Source organism: Schistocerca cancellata, chromosome 4 (genome assembly GCF_023864275.1).
Source record: "Schistocerca cancellata isolate TAMUIC-IGC-003103 chromosome 4, iqSchCanc2.1, whole genome shotgun sequence".
Lineage (NCBI taxonomy): Eukaryota > Metazoa > Arthropoda > Insecta > Orthoptera > Acrididae > Schistocerca > Schistocerca cancellata.
Window position 1 is genome coordinate 721687492 of NC_064629.1, and position 16207 is coordinate 721703698.

At 43.8% G+C, this 16207-nt stretch overlaps 1 protein-coding gene across 3 annotated transcripts in view; it reads right to left on the reverse strand.

Moving 5' to 3' along the window:
• Nucleotides 1-16207, reverse strand: part of LOC126183764 (laminin subunit beta-1) — a 344910-nt gene that overhangs the window by 270071 nt on the left and 58632 nt on the right. The gene's annotated exons all lie outside the window — the stretch shown is intronic.

Below are 16207 nucleotides of genomic sequence, written 5' to 3' on the forward strand. Positions count from 1 at the left end.
ACAATCATTCGTTCCGTCATCCTGGGTGCTTTTTCATTGGTCTTTGGTAACCTCAATAGCGTGTATGACCCCCGTGACCGTTTATCACTGCCTGACACCTACGTGGAAAGCTCTGTAATAAGTCTACGGAGGCCGTTATGCGTTATCCCTTCCCATTCTTCAGCGGGAGCCCATAAGAGTAATTGGAGACTATGTGGTAGAACAGGCCGACCAAGAGCACGTCTGCTAAGCATGTCCCACGTATGCACGATGGGATGTAGCTCGGGACTCACCGCCGGTGATTCCGTTATTTCAATGTCCAGGCTTTGCAAGACATCCCTGCTGACGTCGCCCGCCACATGGCCCCTGGATTAGAAAGAATTCAGGGCCATAGCCGTATGCAGCAGCCACAACACAGTGCAACAGGACATGTTCTATGTACTGCCTGGCGGTAAGACGACGATGGACAACGACAAGAATAGTATGGCTGCCAACACTGAAGCCTCCGTACAACATCACAGAACCTTGGAAATGTGTCGATTTCCTGGACAACATTTGGCAGGTACCGCTCACCACGGGTCTCTGTACACGAACACAGCCATCATCCTGTGTCAGAGGATATCTGGATTCGACTGTAAATAACACGTTTCGCCAGTGACGAAGTTGCCAATTGACATGGAACGGCAGAACTGAAGGCGAGCTGGAAGATGTTTTCGTGTCAAGCGGGGTACTCCAACAGGACGTCTGAGTCGTACGATCCTCTCCCGTAGCCTGTTCAATACAGTCTGATGGGACACAGCGGCTCCAGTGGCTCTCCTGAGATCGTCTTGCCGTGCTCTGGCGGTATCCGTACGACGCCGCAAGGAAGAGATGGCAAGATATCGACATTCACGTGGGGTTGTCCAACTCGTCTTTTGTACTGACCTGTCTTCCTGTAATGTGTCCACAACCTATCGATGACATATTGAGAGCCATTGGCATCTGCAGCAACACGAGAGAAAGTACAAAAAAAATATGTGTGAAATCTTACGGGACTTAACTGCTAAAGTCATCAGTCCCTAAGCTTACACACTACTTAACCTAAATTATCCTAAGGACAAACGCACACACCCATGCCCGAGGGAGGACATCTTATTGGTATCGAAAAGACCGCTCTTGCAACTTAACATTGCTTTAAGGCGTCGGAATGCATGTGCTTGGTTGAATACAACGTCCACAAATGACAACTGTCATCTGTATACCACACTAGAAAACACAAAGAACCGGTACTCACTCTCATCTGACAGGTCACCTGACACTATTGACTTTCTTTTTGAGAAACAACATTGAGAAATAAAAATATGGCATTTCAGTCTTTGATCGCTATTTTTTATTTTCAAGGATCGGTTTCAGGCTGGCTGCCCATCTTCAGATCTGTTAGATAAAGTTAAAAATACAATTAACAAGAGAGACATAGTTACTGATAGAACTATCTTAGTTTACAAAAAAAAAAAAATAGCTCTGTACTGACAGGTTACTCTGTAACTGCAATACATGGTATGTTGCCATTTAATACATTCCAAAATTTCTTTTTGTAAACTAAGATAGTTCTATCAGTAGCTATATCTCGCTTGTTACTTGTATTTTTAACTTTATCTAACAGATCTGAAGATGGGCAGCTAGCCTGAAACCGGTCATTGAAAATAAATAATAGCGATCAAAGACTGAAATGCCATAGTTTATTTAAAGAACGATCACGGCAATCCCAATAAGACAATTTATTTATTTATTTATTTATTTATTTATTGTTCCGTGGGACCAAATTAAGGAGAAGTCTCCATGGTCATGGAACGAGTCAATACATGAAATTATAACACGATAGTAGAAACAGATAAAATGAAATATAAAAAACATATGCAGGCGACAAGTTGTAAGTTTAAATAAAGAAAATCAACAATGTAACACTAGAATTTGCTTAATTTTTTAGCTCTTCCAGGAGCTCCTCGACAGAATAGAAGGAGTGAGCCATGAGGAAACTCTTCAGTTTAGACTTAAAAGAGTTTGGGCTACTGCTAAGATTTTTGAGTTCTTGTGGTAGCTTATTGAAAATGGATGCAGCAGAATACTGCACTCCTTTCTGCACAAGAGTCAAGGAAGTGCATTCTACATGCAGATTTGATTTCTGCCTAGTATTAACTGAGTGAAAGCTGCTAACTCTTGGGAATAGGCTAATATTGCTAACAACAAACGACATTAAAGGAAATATATACTGTGAGGGCAATGTCAGAATTCCCAGATTTTTGAATAGGGGTCGACAAGAGGTTCTCGAACTTACACCACATATAGCTCGAACAGCCCGTTTTTGAGCCAAAAATACCCTTTTTGAATCAGAAGAATTACCCCAAAAAATAATACCATACGACATAAGCGTATGAAAATATTCGAAGTAGACTACTTTTCGTGTTGAAGTGTCACTTATTTCAGATACTGTTCTAATGGTAAATAAAGCAGCATTTAGCTTCTGAACAAGATCCTGGGCATGGGCTTTCCACGACAGTTTACTACCTATCCGAACGCCTAAGAATTTGAACTGTTCCGTCTCGCTTATAATATGCCCATTCTGTCTGATCAAAATATCGGTTCTTGTTGAATTGTGAGTTAGAAGCTGTAAAAACTGAGTCTTACTGTGATTTAGCATCAAATTATTTTCCACAAGCCACGAACTTATTTCATGAACTACATTATTTGTTACTGTTTCAATATTACACACAAGATCCTTCACTATCAAGCTGGTGTCATCAGCAAACAGAAATATTTTTGAATCACCTGTAATACTAGAAGGCATATCATTTATATAAATATCACAATCACGTCTAGTTTTGATAAACACTGAGAAAATTGAGAGAACGGGCGCTTGCGACAAACTGCAAAACGATTCTACTGCACCAACGTAGATCTCGCGTAAGAATCGCGAATGCAAGGTAGGAGAGGTCAGGACCCGTACAGAAGCATTTAGATGGTCGTTTTTCCTCTTGTTACATTTGCAGGAGGGACAGTCATGGGAATGATTAGCAGTGGTACAAGGTGCCTACACCTTACGTTGGCTTCTGCGTAAGTATGCAGAAGTATACAGGGTAAACAGATTGAGGTTATTTACGTACAGGATCATCTAACAGCATATCCCATTTGACTAAATTGTCTTTGGATCTGCCCACTTCAGTCCTCAATCTGTTCAGGGTTCTCTAGAAACCCCAGCCACGCTGATTCTTTGTGTTTCGTCCATTCATTCATGTAGCCCAATACTGATGACTATGCAAGGGTCCGGGCGTTTTTCATAAAGCTCTTCCTCCGCAACTCAGCGAGGAGCCGGCGCGCTAGCTGAGTGCGTTCGGTCAGGGGAGCCAACCACCCTAAATTTAAAAAAAAAACTGAGGAAAGCAGTCAATGTTAGATTTTGAGAGGCGTCATAAGACTTCCGCACAGAACCGATCGAAATAACCCCCCATCTCCCATACAATGCTGAGGACCTGGGTTCTATTCCCGGTACTACAAGGGATTTTTTCCCCCTTGGTGGGAGGTCTAGAACAGGGTGCACTCAGTCTAGTGATGCCAACTGCGGAACTACTTGAGAGATAAACAGCGGCTCAAAAGTCACGAAAGCCTACAACGGCCGGAAGAACCGTGCACTGACCCCAAGCGCCTTCATACCTCATCAGTATGACGCCATTGGCAGAGCATAACGCGGCAGTCGATCGCTCCCTATTGACCCGTCTGGGTCAGAACTTTCTTTGAGCTCCTTTACAAGACGTGATCTGCTGTATGCGTATTCAGGCAAGGGACATTTATTTTTGCAGACACTCCATTAATTCCACATTTGAGCAGACGTTTCTTCTGATGGTGGGAGTAGTGATTCCTTCTACGGGGTTAATGTTTCATTTAGGGATCGTGTGAGACAGGCAGTAATAATTCTGCAAGTGTGCACCATATGCTGACGCTGGATTACACTCCTTTCACTTCAACATTCACAAATAACAATTCTTAGTTGAACACATTTGTTTTCTTCTGCACACCGTTAAGCTCTTAGCAGTTCATGTGAAGTGCAACAGTAAAGCGCTCCTCACATGCGACGTGTTTCTCATAGTGAAGCACGCCAGACGTGTGGGGGTCGTCGTTGCTGCACGCTCTTACAAGGGAACCGCGCCTACTCTTTCGTGCAAATTTTTGGTATATGCAGGGCTCGGCCGAAATGAAAGTTCAAAATGGTCCAAATGGCTCTGAGCACTATGGGACTTAACTTCTGAGGTCATTAGTCCCCTAGAACTTAGAACTACTTAAATTTAACTAACCTAAGGACATCACACACATCCATGCCCGAGTCAGGATTCGAACCTGCGACCGTAGCGGTCGCGCGGTTCCAGACTGAAGCGCCTAGAACCGCTCGGCCACCCTAGCCGGCGAAATGAGAGTGACAGGGGTGGGAGGTCCAGTTGGCAGAGCGTTTAGAAAAAATAGGATTTCTGGCACGGGTCGAGCGAGGTATGAGCCATTTGTTAGCGTAGTTTCCAGGCAGCGGTTAGCGAAGCGGGAAGAGTACAGAACAGTAATACAGGGGTCGGGGGTGGAGTCTATACAGAAACTTATTTTTCTTTTTATTTTCAATTTTTAATTTACTTATATTAACCAAAATAACGATCAGTACACTGTATTTATTAATATTTTCATAAGACGAATGAAAAGGAAAGGCAAAGGAAACTTCGTGATTGCAAAAAAAATTGCAAGGAAGGGATTGTAATGCGTACATGAGAACTTCCTATATAATTAGGGTTCCTTCTTGGAAATTTATTTCCAGACTGCTCGTGGACGCTGAAGGGGGAATGTATTTGCAGTCCCGAATTTTCGTTGTCTGTTTATCATTTGATGCAGTCTTGACTATCCTGCTACTCAGCTGTTCAGCTTCTCTCTGCTAGAGGGAAGCTGGAATGTAGCAGCAGGAGGTTACTCTATTTTGATACTACAGAAATCACATATAGCGAAATGCAAGGAATTCTCTTTGTTGTATTACATCCTAATGCGACATTTCGGGATTAAAGCAAAGTCAATTTTGATAGTTCCCGTGCCCAGCATGAGATGGCAGCATTTATCTCCAAATTTTTAAATTTGAGGGTTATTCCTTTTTTCCGCGCGTGTCTTCATTTATGATAAATAACATCGCCTGTTGCAGATAATCTCTAGTGATAATCTCGTAAGAAAGAACCAGAATCTTAGAAAACAAAAGATGAAAAAAAACATTGAATAGACGCGAACCTGCTACCTTTCTCTTCAAAATTCACCACGCTATCAACTACACTACGGTTTCGGCATAGCTGGAAACCGAGCGAGGTGGCGCAGTGGTTAGCACACTGTATTCGCATTCGGGAGGACGATGGTTCAAACCCTCGTCCGGCCACTGTGATTTAGGTTTTCCGTGATTTCCCTAAATCGCTTCAGGCAAATGCCGGGAGAGTTCCTTTGAAAGGGCTCATCCTTCCCTAACCCGATGGGACCGATGACTTCGCTGTTTGGTCCCCTTCCCAAAATCAACAAACCAATCAATATAGCTAGAGCGCTTCAGTTACGCTGTGTACACTGTGGAACGGCTTTATCTACAAATGCAATTATTTGATATTTAACTACGACAAATTGTACCCTACATGACGCGCTTTTGAAAGATCATCATAGTCCGCAGCATTTAAACGGTATACATTCACAGCACTCAAGTTATAACAATACAAAGCATCAAATATGGGACACCGTTAACTACCGATATGTTGTTTCCTGTTATTTTATTATAGTAAATCTTACTTAAAACGGAGCGTTTTCAAGAGATCCTCATTGTGCTGATGCTCTTAAACTCCTTTTATTCACATCACGTACTCTACAATAACTAATTTTTAAAAAACCTAACTAACCTAAGGACATCACACACATACATGCCCGAGGCAGGATTCGAACCTGCGACAGTAGCGGTCGCGCGGTTCCAGACTGTAGCGCCTAGAACCGCTCGGCCACTCCGGCCGGGAATAACAAATAAATACAGAGTTTAACTGCATACAATACGGGGTCTCCAAAGTTCTGCTTGTGACATAAAACCGGCGACGCATCTCATGCCTCTCCACGAGGAAAAAGTATGTCATGCCAGATTCTTCGCTTCATCTTCGCAGTGTAGTGGAACGTCGAATTCCACACTGTGTCGTCACTAGCTCCTTGTCCACGTACGTTTTCATGTCCCTTCAGATGACGGTCTCAGTCTACTCCTCGCCAGGAGATGGTGTAAGAATCGTGTGCAACCACCATGCACAGTAATTACTGGCAAATCGTGCCACTGCAAGTCGCGCACTGCATGTGCAGATTGGTTGTCAACCTCACATTTGTCTCTGCAGATTTCGTCAAGTTTTTGATGGAGCCTGTAACATATCGCCGTGGACTTTTTTGGAGCACGTGAAACGTGACGCGCATGTTGGCATGTGCAGGAAAAACTGACTTCGCGACAACAAACCGGACAAGCAAGAGGGACGTGACTCGCCTTAGCTGCTACGAACAGCACGTTCTGCTTCATACTTCGCCGCAGTTATTCCCTTTGATTGAGGAGATGCAGACACCAACTCGTGGTTAGTTTTGCTGTCTCACGGTCACGGGCCCCCACGTTCGGTTACCGATCGTTTCGGAGAATTTCTCCACTCGGGGCTAGGTTTGTGTGTGTGTGTGTGTGTGTGTGTGTGTGTGTGTGTGTGTGTGTGTGTGTCATCGCCGTAGACGTGGCATTATTAAATAAAGACTTGCACCAGGCGGCTGAACTCTCCAGAAGGGGACTCCTGGCTAAATACGCCATACGCGCAGGGGATACTGAAGAGCATTCCACAAGCCCACGGGCTACAGCTTTTTCAAGGAAATATAAACATTTAAACTGAGAAGAAAAAGATACCTTCTAATATCGTGTCGGACCTTCTTTTACACGGCGTAGTGCAGTAACTCGACTAGGCATCAAGTCGTCGGAAGTCACTTGCAGAAATGCCGAGCCATGCTGCGTCTATAGCCGGCCATAATTGCGAAACTGTTGCCGATGAATGACGTTGTACACGAACTGACCTCTCAATTCTGTCTCATAAAAGTTCGATGGGATTCATGTCGGACGGTCTGGGTGGCCAAATCATTCGCTCGAATTGTACAGAACATTCTTCAAATTAATCGCAAATAGTTGTGGCCCTGTTATATGAAGCATTGTCATGAAGTCCATGAGTGACTGCAAATGGTCTCCAAGTAGCGGTAAATAATCATTTTGAGTGAATGATCGGTTCAGTTGACCAGAGGGCGCAGTACATTCCATATAAACATAGCCCACACCATTACGGAGCCACCACTAGCTTGCACAGTGCCTTGTTGACAACTTAGGTCCATGGCTTCGTAGGATCTGCACCACACTCAAACCCTACCATTAGATCTTACCAGCTGAAATCAGGGCTTATCTGACCAGGCCATGGTTTTCCAGTGGTCTAGGGTCCAACCGGTTCCGTCACGAGTTCAGGAGAGACTGTAGGCGATGTTGTGTTGTTAGCAAAGGCACTAGCGTCGGTCGTCTGCTGTCATAGCCCATTAACGCCAAATTTAGCCGCACTGTCCTAACGGACACGTTCGTCGTACGTCCTACATTGATTTCTGTGGTTATTTCACGCAGTGTTGCTTGTCTGTTAGCGCTAACGCCGCTGTTTTGGTTGTTAAGTGAAGGCCGTCGGCCACTGAGATATCCGTAGTTGAGAGGTAAAGCCTGAAATTTGGTATTCTCGGAACACTCTTGACATTGTACAAGGGTTGACTGAAAACTAATGCCTCTAACTTCGTAACTCTTCAACAGTTGGCAGCATTGGTATGCGGCAGGTACTGGCTTGTTCCGTAGCCTCTTCTCTACAGCTCCAGTTGGTGGGAAGCCCTAGCATTGAACGATTGTGCTGTTACAGTGTAAAGTATGGAACCCTGCACAGACGGTCGGTCAGTGCGATTTAAGCAACGTGCAGTCACTAAATTCTTGACAGCAGAAGGCGTCATCCCAAAGGAGATTCATCAGAGAGTGAAAGCAGTTTATGATGATAGTGTTGATGTGAGTACTGTGTGTCGTTGCTCGAGTAAGTTTAACGATGTTGAGTCGCGAACGTCTGATCTGTGTGTCAGACAAAAAGTTGGACGTCTTGTGACAGCAACCACCGAGTTCACAAGCAAAATGTTAACTGATTGACTCTGGACGATCGTCGTATCAGTCAGAGAGAAATTGCCAGCACAATCATCATTTCACAAGAACATGTGGGTCACATTATTGCTTCGTTTGGCTATCGGAAGATCTGTGCACGATGGGTACCCCGGATGCTGACTCCTGAAATGAAAGCACACAGACTTGAAATTTGCCAGGAACTCCTCTCGCGTTACGAGAATGAAGGTGACTCCTTTCTCCATTCAACTGTGACAGGAGACGAAACGTGGGTGCACCATTACGACCCGGAGACGAAACGCCAGTCTATGGAATATCGACACAAAGACTCGCCCCAGAAACAGAAATTCAAGATGCAGCCCTGAGCTAGAAAAATCATGGCCACACGTTCTTGTGAAATGACGATTGTGCTTGCAGTTTCTCTCTGAGTGATACGACGATCGTCCTAATCAATCTGTCAACATTTTGCTTGTGAAACTCGGTGGTTGCTGTCACAGGACATCCAACTCCTTGTTTGTCATCCAGGTTAGATGTTCCCGCCTCAACATCTTTAAACTTACTCGCCCAACGATGCATAGTACTCACATCAACACAATCACCATAGACTGCTTTCGTTCTCTGATGAATCTCCTTTGGGGTGACACCTTCTGCTCTCAAGAATTCAATGGCTGCACATTGCTTAAATCGCATTGACCGACCGTCTGCGCAGGGTTCCATACTTTACACTGTAACACAAACATTCAATGCTAAGGCTTCCCGCCAACTGGAGCTGCAGAGAAGAGGCTACGGAACAAGACAGTACCTGCCGCATACCAATGCTGCCAACTGTTGAAGAGTTACGAAGGTGGAGGCATTACTTTTTAATCAACCCTCGTAGATCTCGGAATACTGAATTCTCTAACGATTTCAGAAATGGAATGTACAATGCTTGTATCTCCAACTATCAGTCCGCGTTCAAAGCCTGTTAATTATCCTCGTGCGGCCCTAATCACGTCGGGAACCTCTTCACATTAATCACCTGAGCACAAATGACAGCTCCGCCAATACACTGCCGTTTTATACCTTGTATACGCGATACTACCGCCTTCCATTTATGTGCATATCGCTAGCCTATGACTTCTGTCACCTCAGTGCCGATGTACAAACAGTAGTCCCGTATAAGAAGCTGGATTCATGTGTCGCATTTGGCGTACTTTGAGAATAACTTGTTACGCTGCGATGACTATTCTGGTACAGAAAATAAAATGTATGGAATGAAGGGAAAAAGGTTAAAGATTAACATCACGTCGACTTCTCAGTCATAAGAGAGAGAGTAAAAATGTCGCACTTGATAAGAATAGGGCGATTCCATCAATAGCTGCGCATACACGGTAATACCTAGGGCACTGCAGCCAACAACTACGCCAGGTCACCACGAGAAGTGTCAAATGGACACTCTTTGGTTCAAAATGGTTCAAATGGCTCTGAGCACTATGGGACTTACCTGCTGAGGTCATCAGTCCCCTAGAACTTAGAACTACTTAAACCTAACCAACCTAAGGACATCACACACATCCATGCCCGAGGCAGGATTCGAACCTGCGACCGTAGCGGTCGCGCGGTTCCAGACTGTAGCGCCTAGAACCGCTCGGCCACCTCGGCCGGCCACTCTTTGGTGCTCACAGCTAATGAAGAGAAAACCATCTGGGGCATGTTTGCGGTCTGCGATGGGACCGACAAAAACGGAAGTGGACGACTTAAATTAAGACGAGGGTCCATAGTCCACACTGTTTCATTTTATTTACGCCGAAAATTTGTTACAGTTTTTTGTGTTTTTATCACATGATCTGAGTGTCGACAACTTGATGAGACCAATGTCTCTCGAAATGCATTGTTGAGTTATTTATTTATGTATTTTTTATCAGGTTCCTTGGGACCATGCAGGCCACAGCAACATGCAGAGGAACATTTCGAAGTGAAATAGACGATCGTGATGAAACTTGGTAGGCGTGCAGACGGGGTAAAACAATGCAATACCTATTTTTTCGTTTAAACCCAATTTCACTTTTAAGGGGTAAAATACACCCAGAAAGGTAATTTTCCATTATTTGGTTGAGAGGAAATATCTTCGAAACAATCATATATAAAAAATGTTGTTCATAGAACAGTTCATACGTAATTACCGTTGCTGAAAAAGGTATAATGAACTTTTGTAATAATATGAAATTTTGCAAAATATCCCACGATCATTTATTTTGAAAAATGAAAAATTTTGCTACAATATCAATTAAAGAAGCTTTCAAGCCACATACATCCATATAAAGCTGGTTTCTGAAACACCATTTCTGGAAAATAATCTGTAAACTATGTGCTGTGAGAGTATTTTCAATGTACCTAATTAAAATATCTAAACATTCATTCATTGTTATTCTAATTATTTATTGTAATTATACAAGTTCCATATTTTAATTTTTTATTTTACGTTTTACATTCATGTTTGTTTATTTTTTGGTTTACTATTTCACAAGCATGTATTTTGTTACTCGAAAATAGTACGTATCTTATTATTATTAGACAAAATCATGATAATAACGATAATCTGAATAGAAATGTTTAAAACATAACTTGTTTTTTTACACTATACACATAAAATGAACTAAGTTTCTTCATATAACATACACGACGGAGAACACAATATAAAACACATTCCATACTTAACCCTAGGACGCCGAAGGAGGGGGGGGGGGGGGTTCGCTGAACCCACAATTTTTTTATGTCCCTGCTTTTGCCCAAGTAACTTTCATACTACATATTCCCTTTCAGTTATTGTTTGTTGGCTATTTTATCAAACGTTAGTGTCAATATATTTTATAGAAAATTCCTGCTTTGAAAGAAAAAATAAATAAACTTATTATGGGTCCAACAACCCAACCCCCCTTAGGCTTCCATGCTATAGAAAATTTGCCTTAGTAGGATTTCGTATTTCTCATCTCTACAACAATGCAAGTTAGTTTGTTGTTGGTTGGTATTCTTGATATTCACAACAATCTGTTTACTTTCAGAGGAAGTGATTGTTGATGTCAGTCATCTGTTATTTATCTTGTAAACTTGCAGTGAATTAGTGCAGTTCCCAACACGTAGGCCTCCAGTAACTTTGGTGTCCTACACAGCAAAAACGAAACCAAGTAAAAACTTACTGATGGTGTCAACAATGCACCGAGATAAAGGCACTGTTGGAGGAGAGAAGAATAAAACCGAGATAAATGCATATTATAATTCCACTAAAGGTGGAATTGATACCATTGATCAAATGGCGCGTATGTACACCTGCAAGAGGGAAACAAAGAGATGGCCTCTATCTGTATTTTACTCTCTCATCGACAGTTGTGCTATCAATGCAACCACCATATTCATCCAGCAACATCCAAGATGGAATGAAAAGAAACACAACAAACGTAAATTTTATCTTCTGCAAGCTGGGATGGAACTAGTGAAACTGCAGGTAGAAGAAAGAAGTGCCAATGTAAGAGAGTTATCTAACCAAATTGTTCAATCAATGGAGACTATTCTACAAAAGAAAATCAAAGAAGTGACAACAGAAGCACGTCAGCCTCCTGCAGGGAAAGGTCGGTGCCATATTTGTGTAAGAAAAGCTAAAACAAAGAAGCAGAAGTACAACAATCTAAGTAAATCAAAACAGTATTGTGGACAGTGTCATAAATATGTGTGTAACACACATTCAGAAAAAAATTGTGAAGTGTGTCTCTTGCCTTGAAGTTGATGACTTAGAGTAGTCTATTGTATATGAACACATCTGTATTTTGTATTGTAATATGTCAATTTTTTATTCACTCAATCCAATATTTATAACAATTAACAACATTTATAAACCGATGCCTTAGTTAAAATACCTAAACCATTTGGAAAGTTGTAATTTTCCGTCAGTAAACTTATTTAATACCTGTGGGCTCGCCGACCCCCCCCCCCCCCCCCCCTTAGGCATCCAAGTTAGAAAAAAAGGCTTGGGCGTCAGAGGGTTAATACACCCAGTTACTTTTCGGGGTGTTTTTTATCCTTTAAAAATGAAACTGGACACAAACAAAAATTTCGTATTTCATTATTTTGCCCCTCTGCACACCCGCTTCCTTTAATCAAGATCGGTTATTTACATTTGGGAAAGTTCCCTTGTTAGTCATGGGACAAGTCGGAATATAATCTACAGAATGTTGAGCTGAAAGCACAGAGCTGGTGAGCACTGGCGCCTGCGTCACATGACGGCGGCCAATTCTGATGAATCGCTTTTCCCTGAAAAAGCATTAACGACACTCCGCTAGGCGTATACCGTTACGGAATTTTGACGACAACACAAGAATTCTCGGATAGTCAACCTAGTAGGCTTCATACAGAGGTCGAAACCTTTTAATACGCTTTATTATTAAATATAAATGATTCACTTACAGATACTGTAAATATGCTAGCTATACTGACGTAGGTACTCTATAGCTCTTACTCCACCTCGTCAGGGTAATTTTTTGCATTAGCGAAATTGATCGGAAACTGGCGAGGCAGCCATAACCTCCCGCCCGTATATCGGCACCGAGAACGACTGATACCGCTTCGCATCCGCACATCGTAGTTCATTTCAATGAAGTTACTGACGAGATTATGATGGGACTTTTGTCACTCACCGACAATAGACATTTACATTTCTGGAAAAGTTGCTGCAGGTGCTGATCTAGATAACCTTTCAGCTGAATGCATGTCGTCTACTATCCAAACTCTAAGGGCAGGTGGTTTTTTTTTTTTTTTTGTCATTACACAGCAAATAATCAAACGGCTCTGAGCACTATGGGACTTAAAACTGCTGTGGTCATCAGTCCCCTAGAACTTAGAGCTACTTAAACCTAACGAACCTAAGGACATCACACACATCCATGCCCGAGGCAGGATTCGAACCTGCGACCGTAGCGGTCGCGCGGAGCAAATAACCGCCAAGTGCAGTATCATACGGCGAAACAAACGAACTCGTCGTTACTGCTGAGAAACGTAAACTGTAAAAGACCCAATGCTGGGATAGTTCCTTACATCTACATCTACACTCCGCAAGCCTCCTTAAAGTGTATGGCGGGCCGCGCGGAGTGGCCGCGCGGTTTGAGGCGCCATGTCACGGACTGCGCGACCCCTCCCGCCGGAGGTTTCAGTCCTCCCTAGGGCATTGGTGTTAAGTGTTGTTCTTAGCATAAGTTAGTTTCAGTAATGTGTAAGTCTAGGGACCGATGACCTCAGCAGCTTGGTCCCTTAGGAATTCACACATTCACTCACAGTGTATGGCGGATGATACTTCATCCGTCACTGTCACTTCCTCCTTTTCCTGTTCCAGTCGCGAATGCTTTGCGGGAAAAAGTTTGTTGGCAAGCCTCTGTGTGAACTCCAGTCTCTCTAATTCTACCTTCATGGTCTTTTCGCGAAATATACGTAGGAAGAATTCCACTTCTGTAGCTGAGTCGTCAGCGCACTTACTGTCATGCGGAGGACCCGGGTTCGATTCCCGGTAGCGCCAGTGTTTTTACTTGGTGGAAGAACTGGTATGGGGCAGCTACTAGACTGATCAGTAGCGGTTCAAAGGTCAAGAAACCCGACAGCGTCCGGGACAGCAATGTGCTGACCACATACCCCTCTATACCGCATCCAATGAGTCAGTGACAGAGGATGACACAACGGTCGGTCAGGTCCGGCTGGTCCATCTACACCCAGAACGCGGAACTTTGCCTACCTTTATCTAGGAAGAAGCAACATACTGGCTGACTCTTCTAGGAACATTAATTTTAAGAGGTGGCCGGATGCCCTTCCTGCCGCCACCCCATATCCCCCCGGGAAGGAATTAGTGTACCTCAGCTGTCTGCGTTTAGTGTAAATCGTGAAATAGTGTGAATGTGTTTCAAATGTCTGCGAGACGTGTAGCTGAGGCGGGACGTGGGGAACAGCCCTGTATTCACCTAGCGGGATGTGGAAAACCGCCTAAAAACCACATCCAGTCTGGCTGGCACACCGACCGCCGTTGTTAATCCGCCGGGCGGATTCGACCCGGGGCCGGCGCGCCTACCCGAGTCCAGGAAGCAGCGCGTTAGGAACGTACGCTCTCTGAACTTTAACAGTGAGCCACACCGTGATGCACAACGCCTCTCTTGCAGCGTGTGCCCCTGGAACTGGTTGAGCATCTCCGTGAAGCTTTAGCGGTTGCTAAACGAATCTCCATCAATCCTTGGATAACACCACAGCTAATTCCTTCCCCAAAACGTTTCCAACTAACTCGTTGTCGACGAGACGTTAGGTTGTTAGCTCCCTCCCGTCGAAGAACTGTTTGGAGGAAATCGAGCTCAATAGGCGGTCTACGGGCGCTCATCGGCGAGGCTCACAGCGCGAAATTGAGATTAGAACGTCCGCCAATGCAAATCGTACCCATGCCATAAATCCTTGATCACGACACTGAGATGTATAGCTTACATACGCTGACGGAAAAAAGAGTCACTGCACCAAGGAGGAGTTATGCCACATAAACGAAAGTTGGTAGGCGTCTATTCAAGTTTCGCCTCAGCAGGAACACTTGGCAAGAATGTAGGCACTGTACATGATTGCTGGCCGTGGTGGTCACGAGAATGAACGATCGCTAGAGGACCGGTCTCCGGACGGCCACGCGGCACTACAGAGAGGGAAGACCATCACGTTCGGCATATGGCTGTGGCGCACCGTACTGAATCTGCAGCAGCAATTTGAGCAGCAGCTGGCACCACAATGACACAACCAACTGTTGCAAATCGGTTACTTCCAGGACAGCCCCGAGACAGACAGCCTATACCGTGCATTCTACTGACCCCAGACTACCGCCATTTGCAACTTCATTGGTGTCAAGCGAGAGCTCATTGGAGGGCAGGGGGAAGGTCTGTTCTATTTTCTGATGAAAACTGGTTCTGCCTCGGTGCCAGTGATGACCGTGTATTGGTCAGGAAGAAACCAGTAGAGGCCTGCAACCAGCCTGTCTGCATGCTAGGCACACTGGACCTACACCTGGAGTTATGGTCTGGCGTACGATTTCGTATAATAACAGGAGCACTTTCGTGGTTACCCCACGCACCGTGACTAATTTTGTACGTCAGTGTGATGATTCGATCAGTTCTGCTGCCATTTGTGAACAGCATTCCAGGGCGTGTTTTTCAAAATGATAACACTCACCCACGTACCGCTATTGTAACCTAACATGCTTTACAGTGTGTCGACATATCGCCTTGGCCTGCTCGATTACCGCACCTGTCTCCAATCTAGTACATACGAGGCATCATCGGACCACAACTCCAGCGTCATCCACAAACAGCATTAACCGTCCCTGTATTGACCCATCAAGTTTCACAGACATGGAACTCCATCCACAAATTGACACCTGGCAACTGTACAACACAATGGATTCATGTTTGCATTCAACATTCTGGTGGTTACACCGGTTATTAATGTACCAGCATTTCACATTTGCAGTGTATTATCTTGCGCTTACATTAACCGTGGTCTTGCAATGTTAATAACTTAAATATGTTACTTAGGCAAATCAAATGTTTTTTTATTCCAGTCTTTGATCACAATATCAATTCTTTTGACGATGACCAGTTTCAGTCAGTAATGGCCATTCTCAGATCTTTACTACACCATGTCCTAAAGTGATAAGGCCGTAATGGCATCATCAAAACATATAAATATACTCAGCACAGCATCGTCACATAGATCTAAAATAAGGTGTAGAACAGGCCACATCGTCCACACAGTCATTTTGTGGACGATGTGGCCTGTTCTACACCTTATTTTAGATCTATGTGACGATGCTGTGCTGAGTATATTTATATGTTTTGATGATGCCATTACGGCCTTATCACTTTAGGACATGGTGTAGAAAAGATATAAGGATGGTCATTACTGACTGAAACCGGTCATCGTCAAAAGAATTGATATTGTGATCAAAGACTGGAATAAAAAACATTCGACAGTATT